The sequence below is a fragment of the Orcinus orca genome, chromosome 6 (assembly GCF_937001465.1).
Source record: "Orcinus orca chromosome 6, mOrcOrc1.1, whole genome shotgun sequence".
NCBI classification, from domain to species: domain Eukaryota; kingdom Metazoa; phylum Chordata; class Mammalia; order Artiodactyla; family Delphinidae; genus Orcinus; species Orcinus orca.
The window spans coordinates 85,687,123-85,702,249 of record NC_064564.1 but is presented as its reverse complement, the minus strand read 5'-3'; the positions used below and the strand labels follow the sequence as shown (position 1 = coordinate 85,702,249).

The following is a 15,127-nucleotide window of genomic DNA, read 5'->3' as shown; positions in this document are numbered from 1 at the left end:
TCTGTTAAAATGGTTAAGATGATCCCTTAAAATAGTTCAGATGACCCACCTAGAAAGTAACCCACCCCAACAGATGGCTGAGAATTATGGAATTAATGAGGCTGCAGTGTCTTCCACATCCAAAGAAGGGGTCAGACTGGATTGAGGTCAAGATCTCAACTTAATCAAAAGATATTAATGGCTAATTTTATTGAGCATTTACTATGTGCCAGATACTTTTCTAAGCACTATAGTTATATTAACATATTTGATTCTCACAACAATCCTATAAAGTGAGTACTACCATTTTTTTTTAGGTAAGTACTATTATTTTCCTCATTTTACAAGTGAGGAAAAAAGGCACAGAGAGGGTATGACTTGTCCCAGGTGACACAGCTGGCAGGTGGTAGAACCTGAATTTGAGCGCAGACGGTCTGGCTCTAGCATGTAATGAATGCAAGACTTTTCCTGCCTTTCTTTTGTCTCTTGTTCTCACACTCTGACCAGCAGGATTGGAGGACAAAAAAGGCCTGAATTATAACAGCTCATCTGAGACATGAATGTATTGAGGGTCAGCATGGCACAATGGGAAAAGCTTGAGTTTTACATCAAACCAAACTGCCTTAGAATCCATTTCCAACATACATTAGTGAGTGACCTTGGTCAAGTTACTTAACCTCTAAGGGTTATAGTTTCTTGGGTGGAGGTTGGAGGCAATACAATCTTCAAGCTTGTTAGGAGCAAAATAATATTCCTAGCCCCGACCTGGCACAAGGTGGTACTCATTAATGGTCATTATCACAAAGGGAGGTGTTCTCTGTAAAGTCTGGGGCAAGGAAGCAAAGAGTGAGAATGTATCCTCCTATATCCAGCAGTGCTTAGAGGAAAGAGTGTTTTGATTCCAGAAAGACTAAGAGAGGCCATTCATCCCATCTTCCCTGTGGCTTGGTGGCAACATCCTCAGGGATACCAGCCCCCTCTTTTCCAACTCTGGGCTCACCCATGGGCCTTCCAGTCTGTGATCTGGTCTTTGTTCCTATTCTCCTGCCAGCTCTGCCCACAGGGGTCTGTCTAATCCCAGTGTTCTGCCTCCTTGAGGTAGGGACAGGATTGGGCATTTCTACTGCTAATCAAGCCCTGGTTCTGACACTAGAATTCTCCATCATGGTTTTCATGCTAAACCTCAACACTTGACTTCTCTGCGCGACCTTCAAGTGGATAAATTAAACATTAGTGTAATACGATTTTTCTTTTCAATATATGTGGAATTTAAAAGAAAACTCTTCTATTACATGGTGAAGGAGTGGAATATACTAGAAAGTGGCCTGGGATCTGAGCTCTGTTTCTGCCTCTTGTTAACCTCTTGTTTACCTCTTGAGGTAAAGAATTTCATCTTAGAATGATAACAGACATGAATGTGTGTTTTGATTGCAAAAAAGCACATGAATGGAATGGAAAGGTTATTATCACTGAGGCTTTATCTAGTTTGTGACAATCTGACAGTGTTAAATATAAGATTGTTCTAAGCCATTGGAGGCTTGGTGTGCCCTAGAATCTCGAGACTGGAAAGTGTTGTCAGTACTAGGGGCAACAGTGAATGATCCTGAAAGAATCAGAAATGAGATTGTCCTCTTAAGAGTTAAACTGGGACATCAACACATGGATTACAGCAGAGATTTGCTAAGTCATCCTAAAGAAACAGAATAGTTCTCAGACCAGGAGAACTTGATGACATCCGATTGGAAGTGTTAATATAGTTAAAGAAGGCAAGTATCAGTCAGAAGGGAGGTTGACCAGCCATGAAAATGCAAGGAAAGGAGGTCAGACAAGCAAACCTTATCACTGTCCATCTAATACCACCCAGGGAAGAGGGGTTCTGGTTTAAAAGGTGACCTAGGTAATTATGGTGACAAGTACTTGCCTATTATAGAGGACTAGGTTACATGTCTCTAAACATTCTTTTAATGAGTTCCCCTTGTCCTAAACTCCAAGTTTATCAAGGAACTGATTATAGTGTGGCTTCTCATGTAGATCCACCTATAGGAAATGACTACCTAGCCATTGGACTTGGGCATCCTTGGGCAATATATTTCTTGTGAATTAACAAACTGACACCTAATTATAATATGACTTCTTATGTGGTCTGCTTACAGGGCTCTAGTCATAGGACTTGAGCATTTGATACCTTTAGCAATGCTAGTTTTCCTTGTGAATTACTAAATAAGCATCCTGGTTATATACAGTAGCCTTGTGAGATTAGGTTAACCTTTGAGTGTGGATAAACAGATTTTCGAGCCTGACAGACAAAGGGCCAGAACCTGGACCCTATGAGATCCCTGGTAATTACACCCCACTGTGAGGACCTTTAGGAAGACAGCCAGCTGGCCTTCTCCTGGAGTCATCCAGTCCTTGTCACTGTCCACGCTCTATCTTTTGGAACACTGTGAAAGGAACTGACTCCCATGCAATGCAGGGATCCCCTCTATGGCAAAGCTTACCAACAGATGAAGAAGTCCAAACACTTTATCCTGCCTGTCTCAGTGGGATCCCAGCCTGCTTTCCCCATGTTATATCCCATCACTCCTCTACATTCACTCTGAATTCCAAACTTGGTATCTTTGTTCATGCTGTTCATCTCTGGCTAGAATAACCTTTTCACCCTCCACCCCTTAGTTCCACATGCCAAATCCCATCTTTGATTTGGTACTCAGGTCAGGTGCCCTCTCTTACATAACCACTTCCACGATTGCTATTCCATCTCTGAAGTCCCATAGCTCATTTCCTGTTCACTTGCATTTCTACCTTATGTTAGAATCCTGCTGTAAGTGAGATCTCCAAGAATTCCAGAAATAAAAGTCATCTCTCTGCTCAGGGAATTTTTCCCTTATAGGGAAAAATCTTCCTGGGAAATCAGATTCATTCTGTCTTTCATTTATTTATCCAGTCATTTAACAAATATTTACTGAGTACCTCTATGTGCCAGGCAATGGGTTACAGGGATGAATAAGACTGACACGTCTTCTATTCTTATTCAGCTTCTGGTCTAGTGGGGAAGAGAGATGCTAAGAAACAATAAATTACAGCTGTGATAAGTGCCGTGTAGAAGTACATAGTACTGTGAGAGTACAGGTGAGGCTTTTCCAGGAAAGTTACATTTAAGTTAAAACCTGAAGATAAGTAGGAGTCAGGCAGGAGAAGAGGAAGAGGTTCTTGAAAAGAGTATGAGTTAAATGATCTCAATAGCCAGTGTCACTGAGCTATGAAAGCCTGATGTCCTCAGTCCCTGGTCCATTACCTTGTATTCAGATCATGCTAGGAACGAATTCACAAATATTCTTCCTTTGACTCCCTGTCTTCTAGCTCCATGCAGACCACCCGCTTTACACTAACAGTCATCACAGTTGCCAAAGCATGTTATGATTTGTTATACTTAAGCTTTCCTACTTATACTTATATCCCCATTAGCCAATTGATCTTGTTTCATGTTAACTTTTCCTAATTTCAGTCTCAAAGGCTAACATTAACTTCATGCTTTAGGAGTTCTTATTGGCAATCTCATATACCACCTGTAAGACACGTAAGTCTTTGCTTTGTTCAGTACTGTAGAGCACTCAGTGCTATGATACCTCAATATACAGTCAGCCCTCTGTATCTAAGGGTTCTGCAGCCACAGATATGGAAGGCAGACTATACTATTTTATACAGACTGTACTGTCCTATCTTATACCAGGAACTCGAGCATTCTCAGATTAGGTATCTGTTGGGGTGGGGTGTGGGGCAGAGGTCCTGGAACTAATCTCCCATGAATACTGAGGGATGACTATATATTCATTGGATGGATGGATGGATGAATGGATTTTATCTTCCCTCTTACATCTGTGCTAAAAGCACAGTACTTGTCTAGTTCACATTTGGGTTCCTCCAGCACTTAGCATAATGCCCCACATAGGGTAGGTAATCAATCAATAAATTATTTGAAAATAAAAAGTCATCTGGCCTTTCCTTGAACTTTTCCATGGCCAGGAAGAACTCCCTGCTTTTTCAGGCATTGGTTCCATAGTTGAACTGCTCCAGCCGTTGAAGTTCTTCCCACTCTTGGGCTAACGTCTGCCTCCCCATTTGTCCTAGTTATGCCCTCTGGGCCCATGAAGAACAAATCAGCAACTTCTGCCCCACGGCAGCCCTTCTAGTGCTGGAGACAGAGACCAGGTTCCCTGCAATCACAAACAGGACACCTTTCCAGTGTGAAATCGAGTGCTTTACGATTCTTTGGAGTACTCCTAACATACATCAAAGGAGGACACAACCCTCACAGGTTTGTGGGGTGCTCTGAACCCACACAGAGGCCACTGTGCGAGCAGGTTCTCTCTCCAGGTCAGGAACCCAGACCAGAACTGACCGTGAAAACAATAATTAATGTTTACTTCACAATTAATTATAGTTTACTGGTTAATTCACACAACACCCCTGGGATATAGGTCAGGTTTCTAGTCTATAAATGGTCAAGGGAATGATGCAGAAGACAATTGAGTGCTGGGGTTTCAGGGACCCAAGAGCCCATATCCAGGCTGACTCACCTGCAATCACTGCTGATCTCTCTCCTTGGCAAGAGAATCACTTTGGGTCCAATCTCATTTCACAGCTTGCTGATCTGTGAAATGCTACAAATTCTAGGATGAGGGGTAAGGTGAGAAGAGCATACAGAGACAGACATCATTACTCTATGTACTGAAACATGTAAAAAATGTTTCCAAATATAATACCTTACACATAACAGGCCCCAAACTGTGCATATAGGTTTGCTATTATTTAAAATAAGAGAACTGTTAGCTAGAGGCTCAAACATCTATTTGTTACACATAGATTTTATTGTAGCCTGACTTACTCTGAATCCTCTTAGAACTGATACACTTGGGTCACAAAGAGTCTGCTAAAATAATTAAATATATTTAATTTCATTGTATTGTGAATGCACAAGACATTTTCAATGATTCCTTTTGTTAAATAAAGAATCCTTTCCGGGACTTCCCTGGTGGCACAGAGGTTAAGACTCCACTCTCCCAATGCAGGGGGCCCGGGTTCAATCCCTGGTCAAGGAACTAGATCCCACATGCATGCCGCAACTAAGAGTTCACATGCCACAACTAAGGAGCCTGAAAGCTGCAACTAAGGAGCCCCTGAGCCGCAACTAAGGAGCACACGTGCCAAAACTAAGAAGCCCATGAGCCGCAACTAAGGAGCCTGCCTGCCGCAACTAAGACCCAGCATAACCAAATTAATTAATTAATTAATTAATTAATTTTTAAAAATAAAATAAAGGGTACAACTCAATGGTTTTTTTTAAAAAAAATAAAGAATCCTTTCCAAATCATTTTATAATTTGAATAAATGCCTTCTTTAAATTGGATTTTCAAGTATGACGTTTCCTCCAAGCAGTGATTCTTAAGCTTTTGGGAGATTTTGATTCCTTTGAGAATCCGATGACCACTACATAGACTCTCCCAGAAGAACACACAGATTCACATATGCACAAAACACTGCATAAAATTCAGGGTGTGCAAACTCAAAGTAAAGATCAGAAAAGAAGCTGGCCCCTCGTGAGGCTTTGTAGCCATTGTAAGGGCTTTGATTTCCACTCTGAGTCAGATGAGAAGCTGCTGGAGGGTTCTGAACTTTCATTTTAACAGGGGCAGTCTGGCTACCTGGAAGAGAATAGACTTGAAGGGGGCGAGGGCAGACGGAGGTCACAGCAGCCATCCAGCTGAGAGAGGACGGTAGTTTGAACCAGGTAGTAGCAGTGGAGGAGTGAGAAGTGGTCAGATTCTGATACAGTTTGAAGGTGCAGCATCAGAATTTGCTAACCAGATGGGATGTGGTGTGTGAGCGAAAAGAGAGGAGTCAAAGACAACTCCCAGGCTTTCGGCCTGAGCATCGTGAAGGCTGGAGTTGCCATCACCTTTGATGAGGAAGACTGAAGGGGTGGAAGTTTGTTGGAAGAAGGGGAAGGAGAAGACGAATGTTAGCAGCCAATTTTGGACACTTTAAACTTGAGATGCCTATTAACTATCCAAACAGAGAGGTTGAGTAGACAGTCGATGTCTGGTCAGAAATTCTAGAGAGAAGTTGGGCTGTAATAATATTCATCTGTAAAATTAGAATAATAATATAATAATGCCTACGTAAGAATACTTATTATTGGGAGTATTAAACAAGACAATGCATGTAAAACTCAGGGCAGGACGTGGCACACAATATGCCTTTGATACCTTTTAACTATTGTTTTTATTCAAACTTAAATACTCTCAGTATTTCTATCATTACTATAAAGTTATGAGTGTTGTTGCTTCTCAGATTGACAAGTTGTTTCTGATGACATTTCCCGGGCATGATTTGCAAACGAAAACAAGGTTTTGCACAATGGCAGTGCCTTGGGATTTGTTTCTACCCCCAGAGTTTAAAATTTGGAAGGCTTCTGCACACATTCAATAATCTTCACAGGTAGGTTATATCACGTTTCTTAAATGATCAGTGTGTTATTTCATCAACCCAGAATTTACTTCGTTTTGAAGAGGATTTGATGAGAAGAATGAGGCAATTTATCAGAGGAAATTGAGTATCAGCAAGGACCCTGCAGGGAAACATTCCCAGCCCATTCGTGTGGCCCCTGTGACATGAATGTGACATGAAGGAAGCATGAGAATTGACTGACTACCCTGTCTTGACTTCAGTACCTACAGATATTATCACTGTCATAAGCTCATCTGGCTCCTTTAAAGCTGATTCACAAAACCCACAACCCATGTCTTCCTGAAATGGCGAGCTTCTTAGGGGAATTTTCCTTGAGGAAGCACACCCTTGCTATCTCTTATTAATTTATTCAGTGATCTTTAGCTGTTTTATGTTGGGAAGGTGGAAACAAGAGCTGGCATGGTTTTCTAGAAAAATGGTACAGATGAACCGGTTTGCAGGGCAGAAATAGAGACACATATGTAGAGAACAAACGTATGGACACCAAGGGGGGAAAGTGGGGGTGGGGTGGTGGTGGTGGGATGAATTGGGAGATTGGGATTGATATATATACATTAATATGTATAAAATGGATAACTAATAAGAACCTGTTGTATAAAAAATAAATAAAATGAAAAAATTAAAAAAGAAAAGAAACAAGAAATAAACACGTTAAAAAAATTTTTTAAAAAGAGCTGGCATGGTTTTATCACACACTCCCAGATCTTTGAAACAATGAGCTTCTAACATCAAAACCTAAACAATGTCTCATCCTTTTCACGTCTCTTTGAATTTTGACTATAATTTCTTGACCCTGTAAATCCCTTCAATATCTATGACAGGCCTAATGCTCAATAATTGTCTATTTACATTCCTCCTAATCTGCATGTGTATCCAAAGGAACGAGGTGATGAAGCCATTCAAACAGTCCAAAAATGCTTCTGTAACAGATGACTAAGGTTGAGTACAGTCACAGGTCTCGTTTGATGGCTTTAGCAATAGCAGCACAACAACACAGACACAGGTAGATGGACCAGTGAGGGGAGAGAGAGCAAAGGACACACAAGAAAGGCTCCTTCCCCAAATCCTTGTTTTCCTCCATCTGTAAATGTGGTCAGATAAACTAAAGAGCAGGGCAATGCTCAATTAAACTTCATGAAACACCAATTTCATTCCTTCTCCTCGACTCTTTCGCAAGTTTCTACTAATCACTACAGTCACAGTGACTATGTTTCAAGCAGATCTCCAGGGATGAGAAAACGACTCTCCTCCCTCCCTTCCCTCGGGAGTCAGAAGATGATACCTCAAGGACTAGGGTCCTATAGAACAGCAGGACACGTGAGAGGCTGACAGGCTCCCCCCTACATCTGTGGTTCCCTACCAGCACCCCACTCCAGCCTCTGTCTGGCTGTGTGTCCCAGAACTCTAGGTGGAGGAAAGCTAAAAAATTCAAGAACTGATATCTCTAAATGGAGCCAGTCAAGTAGATCTATGGCAAAAACTTAATGAATTTGTACCCTGTGTCTGTTTTTCTATTTTAAAGGAGATTGGTGGTGGTGATGGGGGGTGTTCTATTAATTTTTAGAGTAAATTTTAGTTTTATATTTTCCAGCCAAGCTAAGGGGGAAAGGATTGACTTTTGTCCATATTCAGGCATGGTGGTAACAGAGGAAAAGGCTATCTAGCAAGAGATGTTTATACTCCAACATCTCTTTCGCTTTAAAACTCAGAACTCAAGCCCACCAGAAAAATGCAGGTGTTTTTTTGTCCTTGGGCAGCATGACTATAAAATTTATCATCCAAACCAGGATACTTTTTAGAGTGAAACAAGGCAATTTAAATAATGCCACCAGTATAACAAGCATAAACTGGGACTATCCAGGCAAACCAGGCATCACCTTCATTGCTCATCACCAAATGAATCCTAGCCTACCAAAATTGCTTCATCACTCAAGAAACTTGACCCCAAAGCCGGTTCCATGGCTAACACAGAGAATAAATGTTCTCTCCTCCCTACTGGAATAAATAGGTCCTAGTGTTATATGAACATAAGAACAGATGTCTTTCTTTTTCTCCTTTCTCTTATCCAGCAATCTCTCTAGCCATTTCAATTGCAGAGTCCTTTCCCAAGTTCTGTCTACCCAGCCTTGCCACCACTTTAGCCCTACATTCTTTTTTTTTTTAACATCTTTATTGGAGTATAACTGTTTTACAATGTCGTGTCAGTTTCTGCTGTATAACAAAGTGAATCAGCTATACATATACATATATCTCCATATCTCCTCCCTCTTGCGTCTCCCTCCCACCCTCCCTATACCACCCCTCTAGGTGGTCACAAAGCACCGAACTGATATCCCCGTGCTATGCGGCTGCTTCCCACTAGCTATCGATTTTACATCTGGTAGTGTATATATGTCCATGCCACTCTCTCACTTCGTCCCAGCTTACCCTTCCCCCTCCCCGTGTCCTCAAGTCCATTCTCTACGTCTGTGTCTTTATTCCTGTCCTGCCACTAGGTTCTTCAGAACCATTTTTTCTTTTTTTAGATTCCATGTATATGTGTTAGCATACGGTATTTGTTTTTCTCTTTCTGACTTACTTCACTCTGAATGACAGTCTCTAGGTCCATCCACCTCACTACAAATAACTCAATTTCGTTGCTTTTTATGGCTGAGTAACATTCCATTGTATATACGTGCCACATCTTCTTTATCCATTCATCTGTCAATGGGCACTTAGGTTGCTTCCATGTCCTGGCTATTGTAAATAGAGCTGCAATAAACATTTTGGTACATGACTCTTTTTGAATTATGGTTTCCTCAGGATATATGCCCAGTAGTGGGATTGCTGGGTCATATGGTAGTTCTATTTTTAGTTTTTTAAGGAACCTCCATACTGTTCTCCATAGTGGCTGTATCAATTTACACTCCCACCAGTGGTGCAAGAGGGTTCCCTTTTCTCCACACCCTCTCCAGCATTTATTGTTTGTACTTTTTTTTTTTTTTTTTTTTTGTGGTACGCGGGCCTCTCACTGCTGTGGCCTCTCCCGTTGCGGAGCACAGGCTCCGGACGCGCAGGCCCAGCAGCCATGCCTTACGGGCCCAGCCGCTCCGTGGCATGCGGGATCCTCCCAGACCGGGGCACAAACCCATGTCCCCCACATCGGCAGGCGGACTCTCAACCACTGTGCCACCAGGGAAGCCCTGTTTGTACATTTTTTGATGATGGCCGTTCTGACTGGTGTGAGATGATACCTCACTGTAGTTTTGATTTTCTTTTCTCTAATGATTAGTGATGTTGAGCATCCTTTCATGTGTTTGTTGGCAATCTGTATATCTTCTTTGGAGAAATGTCTATTTAGGTTTTCTGCCCATTTTTGGATTGGGTTGTTTGGTTTTTTGATATTGAGCTGCATAAGCTGCTGGTATATTTTGGAGATTAATCCTTTGGCAGTTGCTTTGTTTGCAAATATTTTCTCCCATTCTGAGGGTTGTCTTTTCATCTTGTTTATGGTTTCCTTTGCTGTGCAAAAGCTTTTAAGATTCATTAGGTCCCATTTGTTTATTTTTGTTTTTATTTCCATTTCTCTAGGAAGTGGGTCAAAAAGGATCTTGCTGTGATTTATGTCATGGAGTGTTCTGCCTATGTTTTCCTCTAAGAGTTTTATAGTGTCTGGCCTTACATTTAGGTCTTTAATCCATTTTGAGTTTATTTTTTGTATGGTGTTAGGAAGTGTTCTAATTTCATTCTTTTACATGTAGCTGTCCAGTTTTCCCAGCACCGCTTATTGAAGAGGCTGTCTTTTCTCCATTGTATATTCTTGCCTCCTTTATCAAAGATAAGGTGACCATATGTGTGTGGGTTTATCTCTGGGCTTTCTATCCTGTTCCATTGATCTATATTTCTGTTTTTGTGCCAGTACCATACTGTCTTGATTACTGTAGCTTTGTAGTATAGTCTGAAGTCAGGGAGCCTGATTCCTCCTGCTCAGTTTTTCTGTCTCAAGATTGCTTTGGCTATTCATAGCCCTACATTCTTAATCCAGAAAATTCGAGAGATCTGAAAGTTATATAACCCATCTTCTGAATCCAGTTAATGGCAGTGAGCTGAATTTTAAAACTCCACAAGAGAGACAATAGAATTGAGAATTAATCTCGTCTGGCCCTACAAAGTAGGACAGGGGTCCTAAGGCAATTTTCTGGCTCCTATCAGATAGGTAGCCTTTCCCAGTACTAACATGGAGCTCCTCCAGGGCATGGAATGTGGACAATCCAACTCTGTATCCACAGTGACCAGTGCCCAGTACAGGGGCTGGTGGCAGTGAGTTCCCGTAAATGCTATGGAACCAGCAGGCTGCTTCTTCACACCCCCAGCTCTGGGCTCCTGTGTACCCATGGTTTTCCTTCCTGTTTCTGTTCAGTGAGAGGGAATCCTGCCCACGATCCCACATCAGCTGGCTGGACTGGGCTTCTGCTGCCAGCCCCCAGGGACTGGCTAGCATTCTGCTCCTCTCAAGTACTGTGCTGAGTCAAACAGAGCCTCCCACAGACTCCAGGTGGGCACAGGCTGAGTCTGCTTGGTTCCATTCAGTTCAGGAACACTCAACAAAGCCCATTACCTTCCCAGCCCCAGACCGGATGCTGGAGATACAGAATGAGAGTTGTATATGACCTTGAAAGGTTAGAGATGCACCAGGGCACAGGTAGTTAACAGCAACGACTCTGCAGCCCAACTACTTGAGTTTGTATCCTGGCTCTACAGTTACCACCTAATTTTCCTTGGGTGAATATTTAACCTCTGTACCTGAGTTTTCCATTTAGAAAATGGAAATAAGAGAGCCTGCCTCAGAGGGCTGGTGTGAGAACTATTAATAGTATAATTCTGATTATGATCATTATGATTTGGAATCCTGCTTGACACAGAGTAATACTCAGCAAATTTAATTATTACTATTTTTGTGTTTTGGCTCCTCTTCCTGGAGGCCCATTTCTGCATCTGGCTGGTCCCCTCATTTCTCAGGAGGTGCTTTTCTTTGCTCCTGGCCCACCTCCATTCTGAGAGCTAAAAATGGCACTTCTCCACACCAACATTTGGCTTGTGCTTTGTCCACTAGGATTCAAATCCAAACAGCTTCAAGAAGTTAAGCGATTATGCATCTATCTTTTCAGAACCAAGTGAATCATTACACAAGCATTTTTCTAAGAAGCTGAGGAAACTCTTGGTCAACACAAAGGAAGGACCAGATTTGAAAGGAGTCACCTTGAGCCAGAAGCTCGAGTTCCTGAGCACACCTTGTACTCATGTATTTCCAGTTCTTTCAGGGACAAAGATGGGAGTTTCCATACACCTCTCAGAAATTCTGACACCAGTGAATCATGACCAAAAAGAATATTCCCAGGATTTTTAAAAATCATAATGTTATTTTTTTCTTTATCACCCTAAGTTCTCTGCCAAGTACTAGAGCTAATCAACTAGAAACAGTTGGTTATGAGTATTTATTCAATTAAACACATATATATATATATACTTTTCTTTATGCTTCCCAAGGAGTCTTTAATACAATTATCAAAGCCACTACCACCCATTTAAGAATTCAGAATAAACTGGATTGTTTTACTTGGCTAAGGCAAATCTGAATTTCTATGACTTGATGGTTCATAGCCTCAAAAAATCTCAATTCACCCACTTAACAGTTCCGTTCAAAAACACTGCACTGCTGTCATGCCTGCCTCAGCTAAGTTCCAGGTGGTACTCTTTGAATCATTTCCAACACTTAAACTTTGGATAATTTCAATGCAAAGAAAATGATCAAAATTATTGGTCAATAAACATAAAAACTTTCCCCAAATGTGGTAATTTTACTGTTAAGTGAAAATTAACACTTCTCTGCCACCCACCTACCCCCACTCCAATCCTTGGAAACGCTTCCTTCTGACAGACCTGACTTAGAGCCTTAAGACACAATGGTGAGCTACTGCGCCCCAGAGGTCTCTACTTCCAGGGTGACTTAAAGCAAATCTCTGTCCTAGCTTGGCTCCCTTTTGCTGAAGACTGCTGAAGGCCTGGAACCAATGGGTCAGTTGCCACATGCTCCTAATACACACTTACCTGCTTCCTTCCACTGAGATCTGCAGTCTTCACACTGATCACAAAATCCCAGAGCATCAATCCTGGAAGGGATTTTGGAGCCCAGCCAATCCAAGCCCTCATTGACAAGTATGGACACTGGAGCCAAAAAGAGGAAGACACTTGTTCAAGGTCACACAGCTCATTAATGAAAGAGCTGGGACTAGAATTGCTGAATGGGAGATTCATCTCCCTGTGGTGTCATTCTTCTTCCAACCGGTTCTCATGCTCTCTGCCCTAGTTGGCTTTCGTGCACTTGACACACAGTCCACACTCTCCTGAGGTGTGCCAGCAGCCTGTAAGGCTCACCCAGGGTGAACTAACCTAGCTCAGCTGGCCCAGGGCTCTTTACCTGCAGAGGAATGAGTGTCATGTGACGCTCTTGGAAACACACACTGTGTTGGGACGCATGCGATGTTCATGTGTATCCATCATTGCATGTCTGCCAAGTCCATCAGGTTGAGAAGCAAGCAGAGGCTACGAGTCATTTATAATGTCTGAGACTTTTAAGTTCCTTTTCCAAGCCTATAATTTCAGGTTACCCTACAACAAAAGCTTTGGTACTGTTTCCCAAAATCAACTTATTTAACAATAAACATAACTTAGGAGATACTTACTGAACAGTTCCCATTTGCTAGGCAGTATGCTAGCATCAGAGATTTAAAAATGAGCAAGACATGACTGCTATCCTTTTTAAGTGGCAGGGAAGTACACAATGGCAAGATATTGCGCTAAGTGCTTTGACACCTTGATGGGAGTAGGAACAGGTCATGTAGACACATAGAAGCAGCAGCTAAGCCAGCACAGGAGAGTTAGTGGAGGCTTTTTAAAATTTTATTTATTTTTAATTTATTTCTTCCAATTTTACTAAGATATAATTGACATATAGCACTGTATACATTTAAGGTGAACAGCATAATGATTCGACTTACATACATCATAAAATGATGACCACAATAAGTTTAGTGAACATCCATCATCTCATGTAGACACAAAATTAAAGAAATAGAAAAAATATTTTTTCATTGTGATGAGAACTCAGTATTTATTCTCTTCACAACTTTCCTATATAATGTACAGCAGTGTTAATTATATTTATCATGTTGTACATTACATCCCTAGTACTTATTTATCTTATAACTGGAAATTTGTACCTTTTGACTGCCTTCATCCAATTATCCCGCCTCCACACTCCACCTCTGGTAACCACAAATCTGATCTTCTTTTCTATGAGTTTTTTTGTTTGTTTTTGAAGTATAATTGACCTATAAGACTACATTAGTTCCTGTTACACAACATAGTGATTCAATATTTCAAAATGATCACCACAATAAGTGATCTGTTCACATACAAAGACATTACATAATTATTGACTATATCCCCCACTTTGTACATTTATACCTGTGACACATTTATTTTACAAAGGAATTTTGTACCTCTTAATATCCCTCACCTATTTCTCTCCTCTCCCAAACCCCCTCCTCTCTGGAAGCCACAATTTGTTCTCAGTGTCTGTTTTGTTTGTTTTGTTGTTTGGATTCCACATATAAATGAAATCACATGGTATTTGTCTTTTTCTTTCTGACTTATTTCACTTTGCTTAATACCCTCTAGGCCCATTCACATTGTCAGAAATGGCAAGATTTCATTCTTTTTATGGCTGAGTAATATTTCATTGTGTATATATACCACTTCTTTATCCATTCATCTATCAATGGGCACTTAGGTTGCTTCCATATCTTGGATATCGTAAATAATGCTGCAATGAACATAGGAGTGGATATATCTTTTCTAGTGTCTTCATTTTCTTCAGATAAATACCCAGAAGTGGAATTGCTGGGCTGTATGGTAGTTCCATGTTTAATTTTCTGAGGAATCTCCATACTATTTTCCATAGTGGCTGCACCAATTTATATCCCCATTAACAGTGCACAAGGGCTTCCTTTTCTCCATATCCTCACCAACACTTGTTATTTGTTGTCTTTTTGATAATAGCCATTCTTTCAGGTGTGAGGTGATAGCTCACTGTAGTCTTGATTTGCATTTCCCTGATGATTAGTGATGTTGAGCATCTTCTCATATGCCTGTTGGTCATCTGTATGTCTTCTTTGGAAAAATGTCTATCCAGATCTGCCCATTTTTTAATTGGGTTCGTTTTGCGGGGGTGGGGGGGATGTTGAATTGTATGAGTTCTTTGTATATTTTGTTTATTAACACCTTATCAGCTATATCATTTGCAAATATCTTCTCCCATTCAGTAGATGGCCTTTTCATTTTGTTGATAATTTCCTTCACTGTGCAAAAGATTTTAGTTTGATGTAGTTCCCATTTTTTTTTTTTTTTGCTTTTGTTTCCCTTGGCTGAGAAGACATATCCAAAAAAATATTACCAAGACCAATGTCAAAGAGTATACCACCTGTGTTTTCTTCTAGAAGTTTTATGGTTTCAGGTCTTATATTTAAGACTTTAATCCATTTTGAATTTATTTTTGTACATTGTATGAGAAAGTAATCCA

The 15,127-nt window shown here is 40.9% G+C and overlaps 1 protein-coding gene across 1 annotated transcript in view; it reads right to left on the bottom strand.

Moving 5' to 3' along the window:
• Nucleotides 1-12,868, bottom strand: part of FRMPD1 (FERM and PDZ domain containing 1) — a 131,001-nt gene extending 118,133 nt beyond the window's left edge. The window contains exons 1-2 of the mRNA XM_012533648.3: nucleotides 12,595-12,868; nucleotides 4,557-4,649 (exon numbers count right to left, since the gene is read on the bottom strand). The gene's annotated coding sequence lies outside the window, so the exon portion shown is untranslated. The remainder of the gene's footprint in view (nucleotides 1-4,556; nucleotides 4,650-12,594) is intronic.
• Between the last annotated feature and the right edge of the window lie 2,259 nt (nucleotides 12,869-15,127).